General features: G+C 50.0%; 1 protein-coding gene across 2 annotated transcripts in view; it reads left to right on the top strand.

The window, feature by feature from the left end:
- The window catches only part of FAM168A (family with sequence similarity 168 member A), a 181,336-nt gene that overhangs the window by 41,757 nt on the left and 115,251 nt on the right, over positions 1 to 24,328 (top strand). For both annotated transcript variants that reach the window (XM_086739770.1, XM_086739771.1), the window contains exon 2: positions 7,019 to 7,109. The gene's annotated coding sequence lies outside the window, so the exon portion shown is untranslated. The remainder of the gene's footprint in view (positions 1 to 7,018; positions 7,110 to 24,328) is intronic.

Below are 24,328 nucleotides of genomic sequence, written 5' to 3'. Positions count from 1 at the left end.
GCCAATTCTTGTCTCCCAGGACACGCTGCTGATGTTTTGGTGGCAGTTGTCGTTTTCCCAAGCTTTGGCTCTAAAGCCAACCCCCCCCAGTTTTCCAGTGGGCTAGACTTTTTTTTAATCAGTCACTGGCGAGTAAGCAAAAGCGGGGATGGGATTTGGTGCTTTTCCTAATCTTGCTCTGCTCTTCTAGCCTTGATACGGCGTCCGTCAAGCAGAAAAGGAATCCCATGTAGTGGAAAAAATGGTGTAAAAGGGAAGTGTGGCTGGAGTGGTGCTCAGAAGATGAATGCCAACGTTAGTCACTTGTCTTTCTTGCCCGTCAAGACAACACGATGTTCCTGGAGGAAGGATGGCGCCCAACTTTGCCGGTTTTAATGGCTTCCGTGCTTCTCTTACATCTCTATTTCACACTTATGTCCTGTATGTAAAACAAAGATGGCTCTGCGTGATGTTTAATGCTCCAGGTTTACAGAATCCTTTAATTTTAGAAACTCATTGCGTGCCTTGAGATGTTGAGTTGTGTCTCTTGATGTTGAGTTTTCACCGATACCCATGATGTTGCTGGGGAAGCAGTTGGAGAGGGTCCAGAGGAGGCCACGCAGATGCTGAGAGGGCTGGAGCAGCTCTGCTGTGAGGCCAGACTGGGAGAGCTGGGGCTGTTCAGCCTGGAGAAGAGGAGGCTCCGGGGAGAGCTGAGAGCGGCTCCCAGTGCCCAAAGGGGGCTGCAGGAAAGGTGGGGAGAGACTCTTCAGCAGGGCCTGCTGGGACAGGACGAGGGGTCATGGTTTTAAAATAGAGGGAGGCAGATTCAGACTGGATATTAGGGAAAAATTTTGTACCTTGAGGGTGGTGGGACAGTGTCCCAGGTTGCCCAGAGAGGTGGTGGATGCCCCGTCCCTGGAAACGTTCCAGGCCAGGTTGGCCGGGGCTCTGAGCAACCTGATGTGGTTGGAGATGTCCCTGCTCCTGGCAGGGGGTTGGGCTGGGTGGGCTTGGAAGGTCCCTTCCCACCCAAACCCTTCTGTGATTCTATGAAGCAAGTGTGTGTGCTCCTGTGCTGCTTCCAGTTCCTTTTGACCCTCTTGTTCCAAACTCTCCCCTCCAGACTGGCCAAGGTCATCGCTGATGATCTCCAACCCACTTCCACCAGCTGGAGAGGACTCGTGCCAGGGATGGGTCTTCCCTTACCCAGCTCTTGGCACGAGCAAGCTCTGGAGATACAAGCTGTCCTGGTAGCCTTTCTCTCCTGATCAGCACCAACATGCTCCAGTGTCTGGGGTGAATTTCTGCTTGTGCCGTCCTTTTCCCTCGATGCGCGTTCTCTTGGCTGCGTCTTGTATTTCCTTCCTTGAGGGCGGAGTGTTCTTCTTGGGAATTTCACTCCCCTGCTGCCCGTTCCCGTTGCTGGGCTCCCTTAACTGTACCGGTAGCACTGGCTGAGGAGCCATACGGTGAACGCCAAAAAAAGGTTATTTTTAACGCAGAGCCGTTCACGAGTCTGGTTTGCCTTACAGCTCCGTAGCAGTCGTGTTGGTACGGAGGCAGCCGGCAATTTTGGAGGGGAGGGAAGACGGGAAGGCGCTTCCAGCCAGTAACGTCCCTGCGGTTTTGATTTCCTGCTGTGTTTTCTGCCTTCCAAATTTATTTCTTTCCATGGCTTTGTTTCCTGCTAGGTGTTTTCACAGATGTTTTGGCTTCCAGTTCCTCCAGGTGGACCTCATCTGATGTTTTTTTTGCCAATACCTCTGGTTTCTCAGGGTTTGTTTTTGTTTTCCCTTTTCCTGTGCCCTGAGAAGACCTGAACTTCTGGATAATCTGCGTGTCTTCGTTAACATTTTGCCCTCTTCTTCCTTAATTTAGACACTAAATGTGTTCGGCTCTGTGACAAATGACTCTCTGGTGTCCTCGCTATGGTATCTCCTTGCTCCCGCCGCAGTACCACACCCTTTATTATTGCCGTGAAATCATCGTCCTTTAATTATATTCCTTGCGTGAATTAACTTTCAGAACGAAACGCTGTCAGCGCTTTTCCCAATATCCAGACAGATTGTTCGCCGTGCTCTTATTAATCCCTCTTTTGTAATGCTGTGAGGGCTTGCGTTAGAATAAAATCTGAGAAAAACATTTTTTTTTTTTTTTCTAGAGGCAAAGGTCAAGCTGAGGCTCCTGGTGCTGGAAGGTTGATTTTTATTTTTAAGAGCATTGCAGCGTATAATTTTTTAATGCCGAACATTTCCTACGTTCTCTTTTGAAGATTGAGTCTTGTTAGTAGTGCAGTGAATCGTTTCCTTCAATTAATATTAATCTCAGAATCGTAGAATCACAGAGTCACAGAAGGGTTTCGGTTGAGAGGGACCTTCAAAGCCCACCCAGCCCAACCCCCCTGCCAGCAGCAGGGACATCTCCAACCACATCAGGTTGCTCAGAGCCCCGGCCAACCTGGCCTGGAATGTTTCCAGGGATGGGGCATCCACCACCTGGAATTTCTCCCCACCTTTCCTGCAGCCCCCTTTGGGCACTGGGAGCCGCTCTCAGGTCTCCCCGGAGCCTCCTCTTCTCCAGGCTGAGCAGCCCCAGCCCTCTCAGCCTGTCAAGATCTATCGGATACTCCGAGGGTTAAACGCAAAACCTTGTGAAATGGAGTTTAAAGGAAGGTGCCTGGCTCCAGTCAAGCATCGTTAGACCTTGTCCAGTTGGATTTTAGCTCCTGATGTTTTTCTTTTCCTTCGAAAAACCCAATCTTGGTGAACGTCCTGATGGATGGCCGTGCAAGTCAAGGGGCTCAGGCGGTACAGAAGGTTTCTGAGACGGAAAATTGGCTCGTGAGGGAAGTTTTGCAGTGCTGTCCAAGTGGATAAAGCCATTTTCTCCACGGAGAACGCTGTATTTTCACTCTCTAGCATGTCAAATGCTTGTTGAACATTTTTATCTTCATTTGATAAGTAGTTCTGGAGTGTATTTTTCAACGAATTATGCTAACACTCTTTTATCGAGCAATCTGCAGTCTACCAAGGCAGGGTTTTTAATCATCATGTTCTAATTAATTCTTAATCGATTTTATAATTTCTCTACCCAGCTCCTGCTGCTGGAGTCCAGTTCTATAGAAAGAAGAACAAAAGTAATGGACAAAAAGGGGGAATTCTAGAAGAATAATTACAATAAGATCATCGTAATGGTGTAGGTGCTAAAACAAAAGCAGCAAACTAAATGTTGGTCATAGGAGGGGAGGAGAGAATTAAAATGAAAAATATTGTTACCCTGCTTGAAATACCGCGTGTCGTTGATGAAGATATTTGGGAATAAGTTTTCTTACTAAATAGTAGCAGTAATCTTATAAGGAAATGTCAAGGGAGTTAAACTTTTTCACATCAGGAACAAAGTGAGGGTGGAAGGAGGACTTCATTCTGGAGCAGGCTGCAGGAGCCTCCTACGGTTTTTTTGTTCAACTTGATAGCGGTAAATTGCTTTGAAAGCTAGAGCACCTCATCTAATCATTGGGAAATTAGAAGTTAACGGGAATCATGGAATGGTTTTGGTTGGAAGGGACCTTCAAAGGCCATCCAGTCCAACCCCCCTGCCAGGAGCAGGGACATCTCCAACCACATCAGGTTGCTCAGAGCCCCGGCCAACCTGGCCTGGAATGTTTCCAGGGATGGGGCATCCACCGCCTCTCTGGGCAACCTGGGACAGTGCCTCACCACCCCCAGCTTAAAAAATGTCTTCCTAATATCCAGTCTGAATCTGCCTCCCTCTATTTTGAAACCATGACCCCTCGTCCTGTCCCAGCAGGCCCTGCTGAAGAGTCTCTCCCCACCTTTCCTGCAGCCCCCTTTGGGCACTGGGAGCCGCTCTCAGCTCTCCCCGGAGCCTCCTCTTCTCCAGGCTGAACAGCCCCAGCTCTCTCAGCCTGGCCTCACAGCAGAGCTGCTCCAGCCCTCTCAGCATCTGCGTGGCCTCCTCTGGACCCTCTCCAGCAGCTCCACGTCCTCCTGATGTTGGGGGCTCCAGCGCTGGACGCAGCGCTGCAGGGGGGTCTCACCAGAGCGGAGCAGAGGGGCAGTCACATCTCTTTTCAAGAGAGAGAGGAACGCCTAAGTGAATTCCAGCAGAAACGACGACTTGACAAATCTCATCACATCAAGCTCCGCAGTGGCAAATTAGTCTCTCTCTGAGCACGTTCTGTACTCAACGTGGCCTCAGCGCTCCGGGAGGTACCAAATATAACACAGCCCCGTTTTAACTTCCTTCCAGGAATACACGCACTCTTTTATCAAGAAGACGTGGGCTGCAGCTTCAGTTCCAACAGCTCCAGTAACATTTTGTAAAATTAAACAAATGCCTCCTTTTGTGGCAAGAAAGAAGCAGAAAATAATCCAGGTTCAGGCAAGCAGGGCAGAAACCGCCTCCCCCGAGTCCTCCTCCACCTTTGAGCAATTTTGGGAAAAGCATGCCTTGCTCAGCATCAACCATGGGACCAACGATCCTTCTTCCCACTGCTTTTACACCTCCAATCTTGGTGCCTTCGCCATCGCTCTTTCGTTCAGCAGAGCCGGTTTGAAGGCTAAATTTGCTCCACGTCCAAGTTTGGGAACATCTTTACGGCCAAGGAAGTCAAGAAGGTCCGCTTAGCAAATACTAAAGGTTCCCCGTACGCGTCCAATGCCGCTGCGTGTGCTGAATACAGTTTCCAGGTTCCCACCTCAATTTAGCGAGGACGGCATTGCAGCAACCTTTAATGCCGGGGGATTGTCAGCAAGTTCATCTTTTTGTTCGTCTCCAGCTGCTGAAGAGATGGAGAGAACTGTGCCCACCTCCCATTAACCTTGCCGGTGGGATCCTTCTTCAGCCGCAACAGCATCAATGCCTCCTTGTACTGTGCTGTCACACAGACACTCAGTGGAATCACCCTTTTTTGGGTCTTTTCTTGCCCAGAAGTCAAACCAGTTAGGTTCACAATAACCGGATGTGGCTACTGCAGAGAGAAGCTGTGATGAGCTGCATGAAGATGGAGGTCATGGAGGTCAACCATCTGCCTACCTTCACCATAGACCAGTCGTAAATGGTCAGAATTTAAGAGGAATCATTCAAATGAGCACTAACACCAAAGAAATCTAGTTTCACCCGGATCTTTCACTTGAGCGTGTGAGAAGGTGCAAGACGCAAACGAAATGGAAGCTGTGTCGGATGATTCCTCACCACACTCTCTTGCTTCATGCTGCACCCCCATCTCCTACCCCTCCTCAGCTGGAGTCCTGGGCCGCCGCGTTCTCTAACCAGCCACGCCACGCACACGCAACATTTAGATGTATCTGCAGAAATGCAGGCAGTCCCAATCAAGGCCTTCGAGCAGAAGTACGAAGACATTCAACAGAGAACGGGAAAAACAAAACACATTCTAAAAAGGGAAAGCATTACATGAAAGGAGGCATTAATTTGGAAAATTTAGCGAAACAGCACAACATTGGAAAGGTCTGCTGGCACGACTGTGCTTATCAAGAGCGTGATCTTGGATTAACCCCACGATGCCCAGAGAGGCGGTGGATGCCCCATCCCTGGAAACATTCCAGGCCAGGTTGGCCGGGGCTGTGAGCAACCTGATGTGGTTGGAGATGTCCCTGCTCCTGGCAGGGCGGTTGGACCAGATGATCTTTGAAGGTCCCTTCCCACCCAAGCAATTCCATGGTTCTACGATTCTAAGATTCTTGCCGGTCTATTTTAGAGTTACGACTTTGAACTGGGGGACCATAAAATTAAGTAAAAAAACCCAAAAGCCAGGAAGAAATTCCAGGCAGTGAATATTCTTATCATGAGGTGGAAATACAGGAGTCAAGCACCCGCAGAACAGGTGGAAGCGTTACGGAGCCCTTTCCCCGGGTGCACTCACGCTCTTGGTGGCACCGCCGTTGGGATTATCTGCACGTTTGAAGCATCAGCAGGGTCGGTTTTGACTTCTCGCCAAGGACGCCATCTCAGACGGTACGGTGGTGATTTCCTGCAGTAGGCGATTCCGGGAACTTCAGTAAAAATGAAGATTTATTGATTGATTTATTTATATTCCCGGTTCATTTCCAATTTCGTGCTGTTTCAGGGGCCTCTTGGTGTAACGCTGCAGGGACAGGTGGGATGGGTTGGCCCTCCCAAAGAAATTCCCTGTTGCTTTACCGGATTTGACATTTTCTGCGTCCTGTTTTCTCCTCGGGAGCGATTTTTGAGTGAGTGTAAGCTAATCCTGGATCACTGGCTAGAAGCAACGACAAAGTATTGAATGGAAACCTTTGGTATTGGGTTGGTTAAAATAAACGACTGTTAGAAGGAGCGCTGGCCTGGTTTGCAAACAGAGGGTTTTCTGTTCCTCTCATAATGCATAAAGCATGTGGAACTGCCGGAGAGCTTTTTTTTTTGTGTGCTGTACTTTATTTTGAGCGCTTTATTTCGTTTTCGGTTCTCCGAGCTTCTGTGTCAGCTGGGAAGGGAGGGTGTGGGAGTAACGTGTAAAACTTTGTTTGGCCTCTTTAGTCCCGAGTTCTGACAAGCAGTTGTTTAACAAGTATTTAAGTGAAAGCTTGAACTTTGTTTTCTCCCTTTTGAAAGCTGAGAAGACCCTAGCTCTGATTTCATCTGCTCCCGGTGCGTTTTTTTTTCTAGTTTTTATGCAATTCTTCAGCAGAGCGTAGGCAACGCGCAGTTGATGTAGACTTGTGCAAGACGCACCATGCAAGTGTTCCACCCGAACTCATAGAATCACAGAATCATGGAAGGGTTTGGGTGGGAAGGGACCTTCAAAGCCCCCCCAGTCCAACCCCCCTGCAAGGAGCAGGGACATCTCCAACCAGATCAGGTTGCTCAGAGCCCCGGCCAACCTGGCCTGGAATGTTTCCAGGGACGGGGCACCCACCGCCTCTCTGGGCACCCTGGGACAGTGTATGAAGACCACCCTTTGCTAGGAAGAGCCGTGTTTTCTGTCTGACAGGTTTGCCGGCGGAGCCTCATGGCTCTCTCTCTCTCTCTCTCTCTGCAGAGCTGTGGAATGCTGTGAAGACTCTGCCCTACAGCCCTCGGCAGACTCCTCTCCGGATTATCTCCATCTGAAGGAAGCTCGTCTCCGAGAGGTATCGCTTCACGTTTTATGTTTGCCCTTCGATTGCAGTGCTGGGGTTTAGAGACTCCTCCTCCCAACACCTTTTTCCCTCCTCCCTGCGCAGCCGGAAAAGCTTTGGATGCCACAGAGATTGCAAGCGTTGATTGAAAAGTGTTGGGGTTTGGTACGAGTTGAACCCTTGTCTGGATTAAATGAACTTTGGGACCGAGTCGCATTGTGTTTTAAAATAAGCGAGTAATTTCTGGGTCAAGAAATGCATAAACTGAAACTCCAGCACCGCTGGATGTCTGGTGTGTTGTATTGTGTTGGTTTCTAACGTTAATTAACCGGAGGTGATCAGCAGACTGGAGCAGAACGCGTGGTACGTAGGTGCTGCTCCTGTAAAGAGCTGTGAGAGTTTGGGTCTTTTTGGTGTTTATTAGTCTCGGTATCTTCTTGGTAAATAATTTATTTTTGTTTTCTATTCAAAAGCTGCTTGTGTCGCAGCCTTTCATAAAAGAAAGCTAGAAACATTTTTTTGAAGTATAAACTTTGCGGTGTAACATGGTCTGTAAATTGGTTGGGGCAGGTTCTAGCTTAATATTTATTTTTGTGTGTGGCGCCTAGCGTTAGGAGACCTGAGAAGGTCAAGCCCTCCAGGCATTTCTGTAAAATAAAATCAGATATATTCTACACCGCTAACGATTAAATACGACCGAACCACTTCCAGAAATCCCAGTGCCGCACACAGTTACGGGCTGGAACCTATTCGCGCTTGGTTGTTGCTGCGGCGAAGACGCTGGGATAGCTGGAGCATCATCCTGACCCAATCCAGCTGTTCCTGTGCAGGAGAACGGAAAAACCAGGGCTGACTCTATTTTTTCCCTTTTATAAGTTTTGGTGCTTGCTTAGTAACAGGATCTGTAAATCTCAGCTGCCAGGATCCCCGCTGAGTGTTCTGCTCCCACTCAAGGCAGATTTGCTGAAAACCAGATGCAGACAGGCACCACCAGTGCTGATGTGTCCTCTCTTCTCTTGGATCCGCCGCACCGGGATCCAACGCTTCGGCATGCCGTGATCCTTAGCCTCCCAATATTTTAGCAAGCGGAAGCGCTCCAGCCCTGCTTTCGGAAAAATCTGCCCTGATTTGATGCCTACTCATTGGGTACGGACAAAACCAGGCTGTTGTTTCTTCCTCATCCCACCCTCGGCAACCCAACTCATCTTAGGTGGAATGGGACAGAAAGCACCAAGCATTTCAGAAAAGCTTTGCTTCCTCCACACTTGTGCCCATCTTGAAGTGACAAAGATGGGCTCCTTTTCTTCTCCATCTTCCCCTTTTTGTTGAATATCATGCTAGGAAAAAGGATAAAAGGAAAAAAAAAGGGACCTTTATGCTGCTCCTGTCCCCTTTTTCTGCCCACTGGCCCCCGTATCTCCAAGTTGAGGAACAGTAGGAGGCACAGTTGGGACTGTGCTGCTTTTTCTGGGCCTGAGAAACAGGGGTCCAGGGCAGCAGAGGGAAGAAGGTCCAAGCCAAGGGTGTGCGCTTGACGGGTTGTGAGGCAGGGAGCAAGCAGAGGTAGGGGCTGAGTTGCTCAGACTGGAGAATTGGGACTGGCGTTGGTGGAAGATCTGGAAGACAAGGTGTTTTTTCAAATGAGAGTGCGTTGTTAAGTGTTGGCGTTGGGTGAGAAAGAGAACTTTTGGTCCAAGGGGCTCCTGGTCCAATTCAGCTCCGGATTAAGAAACATAAGTTTAAGCTTTGTGGTGCTAGGTGTCTGAGCTCCCAGCCTGGTCCCTGGACATCTCAAGAGCGGAACTGATGGAGCCTGGAGAGATTTGGCTGAGTAGCCGCTGGTTGTCCTCTTCAGGTTGATTGGAGTTGCTCTCCAGGCTGTGACTGCCCTGCTTGGGATCTCCACCGGCCACCTCAGACTTTTTGGGTGTCTTTATCTTGGATTGAACCTCCCCCTTTTAGACTCATGGTGGTAAACTGTTCAGAAACAAAAAGGCGGAAGAAATTGAGTTAAATTATTGAAAGCATGTGTGCCCAACCTCTTAACTTCGTTTACTTAGGTTATTTCCTGCTTGGGAAGTACCCCGCTCCCCCAAATCCAAAGTGGAATTCCAGCAATTAAGCAGTTGATCACGGTGTGCGTGTAAAATCCACGTGTGTCTAAAAATACCTCTTATCTGTGGAATGGTTTGGTTTGGGGTAAATATTTTAAAATGTGTTTTTACATCAGGCTGGGTTTTATACTGTGGGTGTGAGTGGAGTTCGGCGTGTGGTTACCTGGGCCTGGACTTTACACTTCTCCTCCTCACCTTCTGAACTCATGTGGAAAATTTCTGACCTTTAGTCTCCTGACCATTTCTACCAGTTGGTGGGGTCCATTTGAGATCCTCGTTGGGCTGGGAATGTACCAAATCCAGAGCTGAAGTGAAACGTCTTGCCAGCTTCTCTGCCGTTGGGGCACGGGTACCTCACGTCGCACATTTTTTTAGTGCACGAGCTCTTGTTAACAGATCTTAAGTTTTCTTGAGTTGCCACCTCTGTTTTGGAGAATGAATTTCCTTTCAGAGAACGTGTGAGATGGAAGGTGATTGCTGCCAGGCCAAGTTGTGTACTGTGCCAGGCTCTGGGGTCTCTGGTGCAGGACAGACATGAACCTGTTGGAGCGGGTCCAGAGGTGGCCACCAAAATGGTGAGAGGACTGGAACACCTCTGCCATGGAGAAAAGCTGAGAGAGTTGAGTTTGTTCATCCTGGAGAAGAGAAGGCTCCAGGAAGACCTTATTGTGGCCTTCCAGTGCCTAAAGGGGGCTGCAGGAAAATGGGAGGGGGATTTTGACAAGGGCATGGAGTGACAGGACAAGGGGCAGCAGTTTTAAACTGGAGGAGGGTGGGTTTGGAATGGATGTAAGGAAGAAATGTTTTATGATGAGGGTGGTGAGACATTGGAAAAGGTTGCTCAGAGAACCTGTGGATGCCTCATCCCTGGAAGTGTTCAAGGCCAGGTTGGATGGGGCTTCGAGTGACCTGGTCTGGTGGAAGATGTCCGTGTCCAGGGCAGCGGGTTTGGAACAAGACGGACTTTATGGTCCCTTCCAACCCAAACCGTTCTGTGATTCTTTGTAGGTCCCAGGATCCCATGGGATATCGTGTGATTATTTAAGAATAAAAGGACGTCTCTGTCCTTTGTTCCTGGTGGAGTCTAATGGTGGTGATACCAAGGGCGGTGGTTCATCTTCCTTTCTTTCCTTCAGGTCATGTTTGGAGGAGAGAAAGACGTCATATTAGAACATCAACAATGTTTTAGCACGTAACCTTCTGCCTAGCCTGAATGTGTGGGTTTTAGTGTCACGTGCTCCGTAACACAGCCGTGTCTGTGAACACACCTCTGAGTTAGCAGTGTGCTGCTCCTCCGCGTGACTTGGACGATCTGGGCAGAAGTGTGCCGGTGTATGAGTAGATGGAGCATAGGGTGGGGTTCAAGAACTTTGCTTGTTGCTTCAGAGCTCTCGACTGGGGAGAAACGTCAGACTTTCATCCCAAGACTTGAAGCGAACAACTGATGGGAGAACGGCTGAGGCTCTTAGCTTGAGCTTGGAGCTTTTCTTGTTCAGATGTTGAGCTGGAGGGAAGAAGAAGTTTGCTGTTGTTGATGGGGAGCGCGGGTTTGGCTGCGAGGGCGGCTCAGAGGACCAGCGTTCTCTACCATAGCACATCACCGAATCTGTGCTGGGTGTACGACGTGCTCTAAGGATGCTCATGCACGCGCAGGGACGGCTGCCTCGCGAGCAGAACCCGCCAACGTGCTTCTTCTGCTCTTGTTGCTTTCGGTTTTACCCGGCAACCCCTTGCTGTGTATTGGAAGAATCAGGAAAGTGGACGTTCTTGGTCCAGAGTGGGACATGTAGGTTCTCTTCTTTCTCTCAGGCTGTGTCTCCTTCATCTTTACACTCGAGCAGGAAGGCTCTCTTAAACGTACCTCAACCACAATCCAAGTCCAACAGGGTGTTGGGTTTTGGTTGGATTCCCTTTCTTCCTTCTCTACAATGCCTGTCACAAATATTGTAGGGCTTGGAAGGCTTTGGGATCTCTAATTACTTTGCCCATCCTTGCTTCATGGCAGTTTTCACTTCCTGAGAAGTTTGTTATTCCTTTATGAGCACTACTGCCATGCTGGGTGCGTCAGTGAAAGGAAACCCGCTCCGTCATGTTCCTAAACGTGCTGTAACACGGAATCAGAGAATCACAAAAGGATTTGGGTTGGAAGGGACCTTCAAAGCCCACCCAGCCCAAACCCCCTGCAAGGAGCAGGGACATCTCCAACCACATCAGGTTGCTCAGAGCCCCGGCCAACCTGGCCTGGAATGTTTCCAGGGATGGGGCATCCACCACCTCTCTGGGCAACCTGGAACAGCGTCCCACCACCCTCAGTGGAAAAAATTTTTTCCTAATATCCAATCTGAATCTGCCTCCCTCTATTTTGAAACCACCACCCCTCGTCCTGTCCCAGCAGGCCCTGCTGAAGAGTCTCTCCCCACCTTTCCTGCAGCCCCCTTTGGGCACTGGGAGCCGCTCTCAGGTCTCCCCGGAGCCTCCTCTTCTCCAGGCTGAACAGCCCCAGCTCTCTCAGCCTGGCCTCACAGCAGAGCTGCTCCAGCCCTCTCAGCATCTGCGTGGCCTCCTCTGGACCCTCTCCAGCAGCTCCACGTCCTTCTGCTGTTGGGGGCTCCAGAGCTGGACGCAGCGCTGCAGGGGGGTCTCCCCAGAGCGGAGCAGAGGGGCAGAATCCCCTCCCTCGCCCTGCTGCCCACGCTGTGGGGATGCAGCCCAGGGTGCCGTTGGTTTCTGGGCTGTGAGCGCACGTTGCCGGCTCGTGTTGAGCTTCTCACCCACCAGCACCCCCCAGTCCTTCTTCTCAGGGCTGCTCTCCATCCATTCCCTCCCAGCCTGGATTTGTGCTGGGCTTGCCCCGACCCACGTGCAGGACCTGGCCCTTGGCCTGGCTGAACCCCGTGAGGTTGGCACGGGCCCACCTCTCCAGCCTGTCCAGGTCCCTCTGGATGGATCCCTCCCCTCCAGCGTGTTGACCACACCGCACAGCTCGGTGTCATCGGTGAACTTGCTGAGGGTGCGCTCTGTCCCACTGTCCATGTCGCCAACAGAGATGTTGAACAGGGCTGGGCTCAACACGGACCCCTAAGGGATGCCACTTGTGACCGGTCTCCACCTGGACGTTGAGCCGTTGACCACCACTCTGTGAGTGCGGCCATCCAGCCAACTCCTTATCCAGCGAGTGGTCCGTCCATCAAAGCCATGCCTTGCCAGTTTGGAGAGAAGGATGTGGTGGGGGACAGTGTCAAAAGCCTTGCACAAATTCAGGTAGACGATGTCCGTTACTCATCCCTTGTCCACCGATATTCTCAAGGATATTGGATTTGCCGGTTGTGTGGTTTTCAGCAGCATGTGAATCCCGTTGTGTAATTTTGATAATTGCCTCTGTTTGTTTGTAAATTAAGATTTCCCTCAGTCTGTATAAAGTTTCCTTCTGTCTTAGATCTGTGTCGCATTAACTGCTCTACAAAAAGGATGTTGGACTGAGTTCCCACCCAAACTTACTAACGCTTGTGATTAAAGAGCCAAGAGTTGCCGGGTGTGGTACCCCCAGTGCTGCCTTCATTTCCACCGTTTCCAGTATGTGTTTGTTGTCTCAGTTGGCTGTGGGCAGACGTGGTGTCGCTAACGGTGACCCACCGTAGAAATATCTTGTAACCATGCAAATATCCAGCTGCATTACGAAAATCTCCACGTTTCCCACCGCTGGACGTTGGAGCTCGGAAGATGTTGAGTCCTCAGATGAGGGAGAATGGTGGAATACCCCTGGAGCTCCTCAGCTTAACAAAAACCTTTGGTTTCCTGAATATTTTATAGGTGTATAATGACCGATGTCTTCTGGTGTAATTTGTAGTTTGGAAGGTGTTTGACTGTGAAGTTGTCCTCCGTTCCTTCAGGCCAGGTCAAGGTTTGGCAGCTTTGAAGGCGTTACAACGTACGCTTTTCCCTTCTCTCGCCGTTAATGATGTCGGTGGAAAACCGGTAGCAGCTGGAGACCTTCCCTTCAGGTAGATGTTAACGGTGGTTTCATTAGAGGGTGTCGCAGGTTGCTGGTGGAGTTCTGGATTCTGCTGAGGTCAGGACGCTGGGAGAGCGTCGTCTCTCTCCTAAATCTATGGTCTACCGTTCAAAATCTGTCCATGGACTTTTCAGTCTACCTTCAGCCCTGAGGCTGTGGACCAGCGCGTGCCCACGCGTTGCTGTCGAGGTGCCGCCTTTTTCCAACCCTCTGGAAAATTCCCGAGTTCTGATAAGCCAAGGTGGAAAGGGACCTCCGATTTTTGGCGTTTTAGCACAGTCGTAAGGCAGTGCCAGGATGGGATTTGGGATTTTTTATCACCTTCCTGTTGTTCCGAGTCCTTGAATGAATCTGCTTGTGGCTTCTCTTCGCTGGCTGTGGTGACAAACGAAGACAGGGAGCCATTGCAAAGAGCTGCGATTATCGTCCTGCCTGGCCCGGTAAAGGTTAGAAATAAACCGGCGCTGTTTGTTAAATGACAAATTAAGATTTTTGGTTTTGTTTGACAAGTTGTAATGTAAAGATCAGACAGCTGTACAAATCGTTAAATCGCTGCTTCACCGCCAAGTTCGGCTTGCTTCCTGAAGGGTTTTTTGCCTGCTGAGTATCATCCTCTCCCTCGTTATCGTCATTGTTCCCGCTTCTTTCATCACGCAAACAATTTCTGGTGGCACCTTCCTTCTCTGCTGTCAAATAATGGCAAAAGAGAAAATCAGTCAGAGCTGAAGAGCTATTTTTCAGGGGGCAGGCTGACTTTTATAACAACAATGATTTCTCCTTGCCTGCTCCGTTAGACGTGAAGGATAATTTGCCATCTCTGCAATATTTGCTTTTCAGAAAGACTTTGAAGCATATACTTCTGCTCCAGATATTCAGTTTGCTCCTGATGATGGGTGTAAGACAAGGCACGTGACGTGCTATGAGCACTGTCCGGGAGAAATCTCCCCTTTCCAAGGAAGCTCGTGATCAAGAGTAGAAGAGGTGAACTGGGAAGTTGGGCTCATTTCCTGGAGTTTGGGGAAAAGGCAGTATTTAAGAGGACTGCGTCCAGCTCTGGAGCCCCCAACATCAGGAGGACGTGGAGCTGCTGGAGAGGGTCCAGAGGAGGCCACGCAGATGCTGAGAGGGCTGGAGCAGCTCTGCTGTGAGGCCGGGCTGAGAGAGCTGGGGCTGTTCAGCCTGGAGAAGAGGAGGCTCCGGGGAGAGCTGAGAGCGGCTCCCAGTGCCCAAAGGGGGCTGCAGGAAAGGTGGGGAGAGACTCTTCAGCAGGGCCTGCTGGGACAGGACGAGGGGTCATGGTTTCAGAATAGAGGGAGGCAGATTTAGATCAGATACCAGGAAAAAATTTTTCACACTGAGGGTGGTGGAGCAGTGTCCCAGGTTGCCCAGAGAGGCGGTGGATGCCCCATCCCTGGAAACATTCCAGGCCAGGTTGGCCGGGGCTCTGAGCAACCTGATGTGGTTGGAGATGTCCCTGCTCCTGGCAGGGGGCTTGGGCTGGGTGGGCTTTGAAGGTCCCTTCCCACCCAAACCCTTCTGTGATTCTATGAAAACTTGGTTCCTAACAGCAGCACAAACAAATTCACAATGACAAATCCCTTCCGATATTTCGGAGCTGGTTCTTCCCGCACTTACCAGTCGGTTTGTTGAGGCTCCCCAGTTTGTTTCTCCTCCTGCAGCTGATAACATCATTAGCGCTTGGAGCAGGGTGAAGGATCCGGTGCCGTCACTGTTGGTGCTCCTGCCTGGAGAAGAAGCAAAATGCTTCGGGCCCGAGCTCAGGTTCTGGCAGGTAAAAAAATTCCCATTTGCTTGAAAGCGCTGGGCGTCCTTCTCTCTTCCCCCACCGCCTCGGAGTCCTTGGGGCAGCGAGTTGCCGGCGTCCGCCTTGTCTGCCAGGCAGATTTTTGGGTAAGAATGAAAACGTTTGAGCTTCTCTGTTTTTCGCTCTCAGTCAGCGAGCGCATCTTTAGAAATAAATCCAGTGTGTTGGGACCACCGGTGTGCAGGGCATCGTCCCGTGTGCCGGCACGGCCCGGAAAGCGTGAGCCCGTCATCTCTTTACAGCCCAAGGATGGTTGTTCACAGCTACCGCAAATGTTTCACTCCTTGCCTTGCCATCGTTTGTTTTCCTTCCCCGCTCGAAGGAAGCGGTTCTTTCCAGCACGAGAAGCGTTAAATTGACTCAACCGCTGTTTGCTGAAGTAGCACTTTGAAGTGAATCTTTGAAGTTCCCTGTATGGTCCGGGGTTTGATTAGCCCGCTTTTACCCAGCAGGGGTTTTATTTGGGAGCAGCTCACTGGGTATTGCAGCTCCAACGAGTATAAGCAGCCCTTCCTTCAGTTCTGAGGCTGTTATCCGCTCGGGTAGTGCAGTGATTGAGGGGGTGGAATCGTAGCGATGCAGAATAAAAAATTTCCACAGCGGAAGCAATTCAGATCAGGAGGAGAGGACCTCTTTCTTGAAAACTCTATAATAACGTCCACTCTGTCCTTCCAGGGATCTGTGCTTGGATTTCTGTTTTTGAGACGTTAAATAACCTGATAATGCCATGTATACAAAATAATTAGAATCATGGAATCACAGGAGGGTTTGGGTTGGAAGGGACCTTCAAAGCCCACCCAGCCCAACCCCCCTGCCAGGAGCAGGGACATCTCCAACCACATCAGGTTGCTCAGAGCCCCGGCCAACCTGGCCTGGAATGTTTCCAGGGATGGGGCATCCACCGCCTCTCTGGGCAACCTGGGGCAGTGTCCACCACCCTCAGTGTAAAAAATTTTTTCCTAATATCCAGTCTGAATCTGCCTCCCTCTATTTTAAAACCATCACCCCTCATCCTGTTGCACCAGGCCCTGCTGAAGAGTCTCTCCCCACCTTTCCTGCAGCCCCCTTTGGGCACTGGGAGCCGCTCTCAGCTCTCCCCGGAGCCTCCTCTTCTCCAGGCTGAGCAGCCCCAGCTCTCTCAGCTGTTTACTTAAAATACACTCTTTTTTTTTCATATAAGGAGAAGGAAGGAAGGAGAAGGCACCTTTTAGTTCCGCCATTGTGATCCCAGCTCGCACAGTTTTCAACATTCACTTTTCATACTTGACGCGTGCTTGAGCGTGCGGACGTTACGGGGTCACACGCGGTATCGGCAGCATCTCGCTGGTCGGCTTTTCGAAGCGTGTCTCTAGCGTTAAGTCTCAAACCAGAAAGGTAATCCCCTCTGGAGCCTTGACCTACTCTCAGAATTACTTTCTCCTGCTCTTTTGAGCCTTTGGGTTCTATTCTGATGGTTTTTTTCCTCTTCATCAAGACAGCTTGCTTAATTGCTCTGACTGCTAGGCAGAAATCATGCTCTCCTGTCTCCCAGACCTCCTTTTCTTCAGTTCCTTCGTAATAAAGTGGTTTCTGGAACAGGGCCAGATCTTTAGCCCAAAGTGTCTTCTAGCTTTCCTAGCGAACGAGGAACAGCGCAGCCAGATTTCTGTCCTAATCCCTCTTCCCAAAGACAAAGACGTCGGCACTGTCTAGACGTCGGTGCTCGAAAGGTTTTATTTGCTTTTTCCCACATTTTAATTCACGGCTGAGAGTTCCCCTTTCTCCTTTTCATCCCACGTAAGAGTCCCCAAAGCCTCCCGGTCTACTGTTGCTCGATGGATGAAATCTCACGTAGAATTTGGGACTGAAGCGTAGAATTTGGGAGTAGGTGGTCTGTGCTGCTTTGGAGCAGAGTCAGTGAAAGATGTGGTGAGTTCTGGACGGTGGCCCTCGTGGTTGGACTAAGTGTTTAGTTTAATGTTGGTTTTTTTTTCATATCAAATGTGTATTGTCATAGAATCACAGAAGGGTTTGGGTTGGAAGGGACCTTCAAAGCCCACCCAGCCCAACCCCCCTGCCAGGAGCAGGGACATCTCCAACCACATCAGGTTGCTCAGAGCCCCGGCCAACCTGGCCTGGAATGTTTCCAGGGATGGGGCATCCACCGCCTCTCTGGGCAACCTGGGACAGTGCTCCACCACCCTCTGGGTAAAAAATTCTTTCCTAATATCCAGTTTGAATCTTCCCTCTTCTATTTTAAAACCATCACCCCTCGTCCTGTCACACCGGGTCCTGTTCAGTCACAAGATATTAGGCAGTAACTGCCAGATGCTGTTGACCTTTTGGACTTCTTTGATGGCTTCCTTAATGCAACAACCTTTCCTCGGGTCTGTGTTGCACAGCTTTTCAGTGGGGGAGTGGATCCTTACAAGCTACAGATTTTGAGCAGGAAAAGCTAACACCTTTACCGGTTTCCCGGTCCTTTGAAATTTTCCTTCTACTGATGGCAGGTTTTGACCTTTTTTTACCTTTGGAAGTGTTCTGCTGGGAAGTTCAGGTAAAGAGAGATCGTCAGGATCCTATTTATTTGTCACCTCAAGCTCCGGCAGGATGGTTTCAAGCGCTTTTAAAAATTGGCAGTAATTTGAGGCGCTCCGCCAAAACCGTTCGGTGGTTGTCGGAGGCGGCGGTGGCTGCAGCTGATCCGACGAGGAATGCGTCCTGACTGCTGATTGTTGCGGCGGTGGCAGGAGGGCCGTTCCTTTTGCCGTGCGGCGGGCAGTAAGAGCTAATTAACGAGCGCGTGAATTTGTCGGGTTTGCCGCTGCGGATCGCAGAGCGAGTGTAGGTATTCGAAACTGTTAATGTATACATTTTACTGTCTTTTATGTTTTTAAAAATTCATTTTCCTGAGTTATTTTACGCTGGAAGTGTATCAGCAAAACACAGGTCTCTGCAGTGCAATCGGCGTATTTTCTACACGAGAGGAAATGCATATTCAATTTTTGTCCTCCAACAGAAATAACAACTTGCTTTAAGGGGAAAAAAAATTCCTTTTGCTACCTTAAAATATTTTTTTTTTGGAAAAAATGAAGCTGTTGTGGCGCGCTGCCTGTAATATCTCACTGAGAGGTGTAGACGGGCGAAAGTATGAGTAGCGTGGGCAACACTGAAGTCGTTACTTTTCTCCCGATCGTTTAACTTGGCTAAGTTGCCGGTTGGACTTGATGATCTTGGAGATCTCTTCCAACCTTAAGATTCCATGATTCTCTGATAACTAAATCCATTTCTAGTCTCTGTGTTGGTAAAATGAGGGGGAAAAAATGACCCATACGCCGATTTTCTTCTTACCATCACCCTCCAGCTCCAGCCGTCGCCGCCGATGCGAGGCGAGCGTTCACCTAGATGTATTTTTTGAAGAGCTCCTCCTCCTTTCCGCTGCTTTGATTCGGCTTTTTCCTTTGAAAGCCGGACCCGTAGCTGAACCTTCAGTTCTCATTAGAGCTGTCGTCTTTGGTGTTCATCTTTTTTTCTTGTTTTCAATCCCGCTTGTGAATAGGTGTGGTTTTAAAAAAGAAAACCCAAAAGCCGAGCTTATGATCTGGTTTTCGGATCGCAAATGAGCGTTGGCCTCAGGATGGACACAAACGGCTTTGCTGGCTCTTGTGTGTTTTTGCAGGATGATAAATTTAAAGCAAAGGGAATGAAAATGTGAGGGTAACGCATCTGAGAAAGGGTCTGTGCCGGAAGAGTCGCTTGTGTCTTGCTGGAGCTGAGCAATTTGATGAGAAATAAATCAGAGCTTCAAATGCCACTGTCCTTGCCTGTTAGCTTTTCCCCAGTAACACAACCTGCTCAAAATCACAAACCGAAGCACCTCATGTTCGGTATTTATCCCTGGAAATACTCAGGATGGCATGATGGGACGCGGCTGGGTTTGTCTATGTGGCTGTTTTTTCCTGCCTCACAAGGTCGAATACAGCGGGACTTGTCTTGCTCGGGGACTTGTCATCTCATGCTGAAGAACAAGGTGGGCGAGAAGCTCAACACGAGCTGGCAACGTGCGCTCACAGCCCAGAAACCAACGGCACCCTGGGCTGCACCCCCACAGCGTGGGCAGCAGGGCGAGGGAGGGGATTCTGCCCCTCTGCTCCGCTCTGGGGAGACCCCCCTGCAGCGCTGCGTCCAGCTCTGGAGCCCCCAGCATCAGAAGGACGTGGAGCTGCTGGAGAGGGTCCAGAGGAGGCCATGCAGATGCTGAAAGGGTTCTCATCACTTCATCTTCATCAGGATGATGGAGAGTCTCTCCCCACCTTTCCTGCAGCCCCCTTTGGGCACTGGGAGCCGCTCTCAGCTCTCCCCGGAGCCTCCTCTTCTCCAGGCTGAACAGCCCCAGCTCTCTCAGCCTGGCCTCACAGCAGAGCTGCTCCAGCCCTCTCAGCATCTGCGTGGCCTCCTCTGGACCCTCTCCAGCAGCTCCACGTCCTTCTGATGTTGGGGACTCCATCAAGTCGAACCGTTGGAGCTGTGTGGTTGGCAGTATTTTACAGTCTGCTCCGTCCAGGTAGGCATAGATCAGTGATCAGACCTTTGGAGAGACGAAAAAGAGAGCAAAGGCAGAGCCAGTTTTTCACTTAGAAGTGCATTATTATTATTAGTATAATTATATTCCCTTAGAAGGGAATTATCTGCAGGTGACCTTCCCCGGCTGTGATGATCACCTCTGGTACACCAGATCCCACAGGCAGGGCTCAGCAGATGGAAACTCAGCCCGGTCTCAGGAGTCAGGGCTTTCAGAGACATGGAAAGGAAAAAAAATCAATTAAAGAGAAAGTTTTGAAATGGAGTATCTTAAAATGGAGTCATTTTATACTGCTTCGTGCCTAAAAAGCCCCCGTGCACAATTGTGGAGATCAGAAATCTGCTGATGAGAGGGCTCTGAAGTGCAGGTGGCTGAGCAGATATTGAAGATACAACAGGACAAGTTATGTCATAGAGATGTAACCGTGTCCCTCCGAGCAGAAAGTCCTTGGGAACGGCTTCAGTCGCAGTTTTTCCCTGTCCCAAATAAGATCCGAAGTGCTGTTTGTTAGCGGAATTTACGGCTGACCGACGGCGTCTTCAGCCCTCTGAATCCTCACGTTAGAGACGGTTCCTGCTATTGAAAATTGTATAGGAAATCCGGAAAAAACCCAGGGAGTGTACAGAATTCCCAAGTTAGGAGCAGCACGCGTGGCTTTTAATGGTTGTTTGGTGCTGGGGTGTAGGAGAAGTGAGATCTTGCAGACACATTTCAATGAGAGCCAGAACATTTTTTTTTTTTTTTTTTTTCCTTTTCCTATTGTTCCGGAAACACTTGGAAATGAGCAGTTCTACCTATTTGTCTTGTTGATGGCTGTTTTCTTCTGGTGTAAGGGAATAGTTTCCGCTTATATTGGACTGGTATCTCCTGCGGATGCGGAGCAGATTTCTGTCCGCTGCTCTCGGCTGGAGAGGAAATAGTGAAAGAAATCTGAGGGAAGTCGGGGAAAGAAAAGGAAAATTTTAAATAACTTAAACCACTGAACCCCGTTTTCTGACTTTGCTTGAAAATTCCTCAATTTGGGGGTGACAGGGGTGAGAATAACGAAGGAAAATGGTGCAGCAGGTCTCACTGCTGGTGGTGGATGAGTGCTACCGTACCGACATTTTCCCTTTAGGCCGATGAAGTCTCTTCCTCAGCTGTGGGAATCACAGAATCACAGAACTGTTTGGGTGGGAAGGGACCTTCAAAGCCCACCCAGCCCAACCCCCCTGCAAGGAGCAGGGACATCTCCAACCACATCAGGTTGCTCAGAGCCCCGGCCAGCCTGGCCTGGAATGTTTCCAGGGATGGGGCATCCACCGCCTCTCTGGGCAACCTGGGACAGTGCTCCTCCACCCTCATAGTGAAGAATTTCTTCTTTATATTCAGTCTGAACCTGCCTCCCTCTATTTTGAAACCATGACCCCTCGTCCTGTCCCAGCAGGCCCTGCTGAAGAGTCTCTCCCCACCTTTCCTGCAGCCCCCTTTGGGCACTGGGAGCCGCTCTCAGCTCTCCCCGGAGCCTCTTTTTTGAAATTATATTTGAAAACCTGGTTGAGGCAGTCATCTTTAACCCATTTTATAAAACCTAATTATGAATCATTAAATTCAGGTCGAAGAATCCAATTTCCTCGTAGCTCTGCGTTAAACAAGTTGCCAGAACCAGCCTGGTGGTCATGGGTTAGGTGGGAAACGTTCTCTGAGGCGACGTTGCTAAATCTCAGATTTCATTGCCATGCGTAGCCTGTAACGGTATGTTTAAAACATTGATTTGCATAGAATGCAGCTACTGTCTTTCCGAAGAAAAAATTAATTACCCATCCCCCACCTGGGCCTGATTAAACTGAGATGCGAAAGTCGAATTCATGCTTTTTGAAAAAAAATGTGTGTTTGCCAGGCTCTGATTTGAATGGTAAATAGCAGCTTTGGGGTTGAAATTAGTCACGGGTGTACAGTCCCCTTCCACTGGTGAGGACATGAAGGATGGGTTTGGATAGCGTTTGATTTCATGATTCTAGTCATGTCTGTTTTCCAGTCGTTTGTATGAAATGGGCGACTACCGAGCATAAAAATATCCGCTTAAAATTCCGTCACGTGTTTTGTGCTGCTGGAGGTTCAGCTTGTGTGTGTTGATTTAAAATTGGACATTGGAATCATACGTTGGCCGCGGTTGAAAAGCACGGTGGTTATTTCTCATCAGAACTGGTTTCGTCCTGGAAAGCAGAGACTCAAACCGCTGTCTAATACTTCTGGAGTCGGGGTGTTCTTGCAGCCTGGGAGGAATCACTTTGAAGCTGTCCCAAAGTGACACAGAATCACAGAATCATGGAATGGCTTGGGTTGGAAGGGACCTTTAAAGCCCATCCAGTCCAACCCCCCTGCCATGAGCAGGGATGTCTCCAACCACATCAGGTTGCTCAGAGCCCAGTGAAGCACGAAGAAATATTATGCTTCTCAAGATGATGTCTTGATGTGGAAATTTTAGGTAACAGGGATCGTCAGAGTAAATTCCACCAAAGCCATGACAGCTCCAAGTCCTTTCTCAAATTACAGCTGATTTCTGAAATTTGGAACTTGAGGGTGACGCTCATGGCTGAATTTGTCTTCGGATTGTGTTAGATTACTTTAGTGCGTGTTTTGTTCTTGTTTTTCTACTCTAACCCAAGATCACGATGCAGAGAACGAGAATTCGTTGTATAACCGTTGTAGGAATATTGTACACGAGAGTCTCTGTCCTCAGAGATGCTGAAGCTCAGGCTGGATACCATGGGCAACCCAACACAGCTTTGAAGTTGTCCCTGCTTGGAGCTGGAGATTGCAGAAGATGGCTGCTGGAGGCCCCTTCCAACCTAATTTGTCCTGCGATTTTGTGATCCCGACAGAATTCTTCACTAAGCTCCTGTGGATCGTTTCTCAGCCAACCAGTTGGAGATGGAGATAGCGGGGATTCGCCCCCAGAACTTCTGTTGACTGTGACCTTGAATGCGTGTGTCCGCGTCTGATGGACGGGGATGGACAGGCACCTTGGCTCTTGGGTTGCAGATCGAACTTCTACTGGCAATTAAATTTTTATACGTGAGAACGTGATCCATAACTTTCTTCAGTCCTCAGCTGGGGTTGCTGGGCGCTGCTGCTGGCCGGTAGCATCCCTGTTCAGTCCCAGGGGCGTTTGGAAGAGGAGTCTTTCTCCAGATGTGGAAAAGCTTTGGGATTTTGAATAAAAACAAGAAAGGAAATGGATGCACTCACCAACTTCTCTGCAATGATTAAATATCTTTGAAAGGTCCCTTCCGACCCAGACCACTCCATGATTCTGCGGTCCCATTAATGAGGAATAATCAGCTCTACTTTTAACGATAAAACACGTTCGTGGTGGAATGGGTGCAATCAGTTTGGCAGTCCTGGAGCTTGCTGCCCGCGTAGTTTCATCTCTTTATTCCAGGTCACCCGAAAGCAGTTAATCTGGAGTGATTTAGTTGTGATGTGACCTGGCTAGTCTCTCTCGTTGCCAAACGAGCCATCTGTTTTCTTACACTCTAATTGCTCATTCAGCCCCAGCGGCTCGGCGGATCGGAGGAAATCAGCCAGCGAGGAGGGCCGAGTGTTGATGTGCTGTTCTGAAGCTGTCTCGCCACGAATTAAGACTCCTGGTCGGACGCACAAGCCCAGAGCCTTGGAGTCCTTTGCTTTATTTTTTTTTATACTTCCTTACTTATCTCGTTGTTCTTCTGCTCGCATCATCTATTCTGCTCCCGAGATGAGGCTGGTGAGTTCTTCCTTAGGAGACACTGCTATTACAGACGCTGGAAGAAATGTGCTTCTCAAAGGGCGAAACCTCCACGCTTGGCTGTGTTTTATAATCGTACTGGAGTTTCACTTGCTGCTTCCTTGAGTGTCCCTCTTTAGATGACGCGTTGCAAGGAGAGGCCACTGGAGGTAGGAGCCCCATGCGCTCGGTCATTGGGGCAGTCCGAGGCACAAATCCAGGCTGGGGGGGAACGGATGGAGAGCAGCCTTGAGAAGGACTTGGGGGTGCTGGTGGGCGAGAAGCTCAACACGAGCCGGCAACGTGCCCTCACAGCCCAGAAACCAACGGCACCCCGGGCTGCATCCCCACAGCGTGGGCAGCAGGGCGAGGGAGGGGATTCTGCCCCTCTGCTCCGCTCTGGGGAGACCCCCCTGCAGCGCTGCGTCCAGCTCTGGAGCCCCCAACAGCAGAAGGACGTGGAGCTGCTGGAGAGGGTCCAGAGGAGGCCACGCAGATGCTGAGAGGGCTGGAGCAGCTCTGCTGTGAGGCCAGGCTGAGAGAGCTGGGGCTGTTCCGCCTGGAGAAGAGGAGGCTCCGGGGAGAGCTGAGAGCGGCTCCCAGTGCCCAAAGGGGGCTGCAGGAAAGGTGGGGAGAGACTCTTCAGCAGGGCCTGCTGGGACAGGACGAGGGGTCATGGTTTCAAAATAGAGGGAGGCAGATTCAGATTGGATATCAGGAAAAATTTTTCACATTGGTGGTGGTTGGGCGCTGTCCCAGGTTGCCCAGAGAGGCGGTGGATGCCCCATCCCTGGAAACATTCCAGGCCAGGTTGGCCGGGGCTCTGAGCAACCTGATGTGGTTGGAGATGTCCCTGCTCCTGGCAGGGGGGTTGGACTGGGTGGGCTTTAACGGGCCCTTCCCACCCAAACCCTTCTGTGATTCTGTGACTCCCTAACACACAGGTTTTTCCCGCAGGTAGGATGACGCAA

The sequence above is a fragment of the Chlamydotis macqueenii genome, chromosome 1 (genome assembly GCF_036417535.1).
Source record: "Chlamydotis macqueenii isolate bChlMac1 chromosome 1, bChlMac1.mat, whole genome shotgun sequence".
NCBI classification, from domain to species: domain Eukaryota; kingdom Metazoa; phylum Chordata; class Aves; order Otidiformes; family Otididae; genus Chlamydotis; species Chlamydotis macqueenii.
The sequence above is the reverse complement of the archived record's forward strand: the minus strand, read 5'-3'. Positions and strand labels throughout refer to the sequence as shown.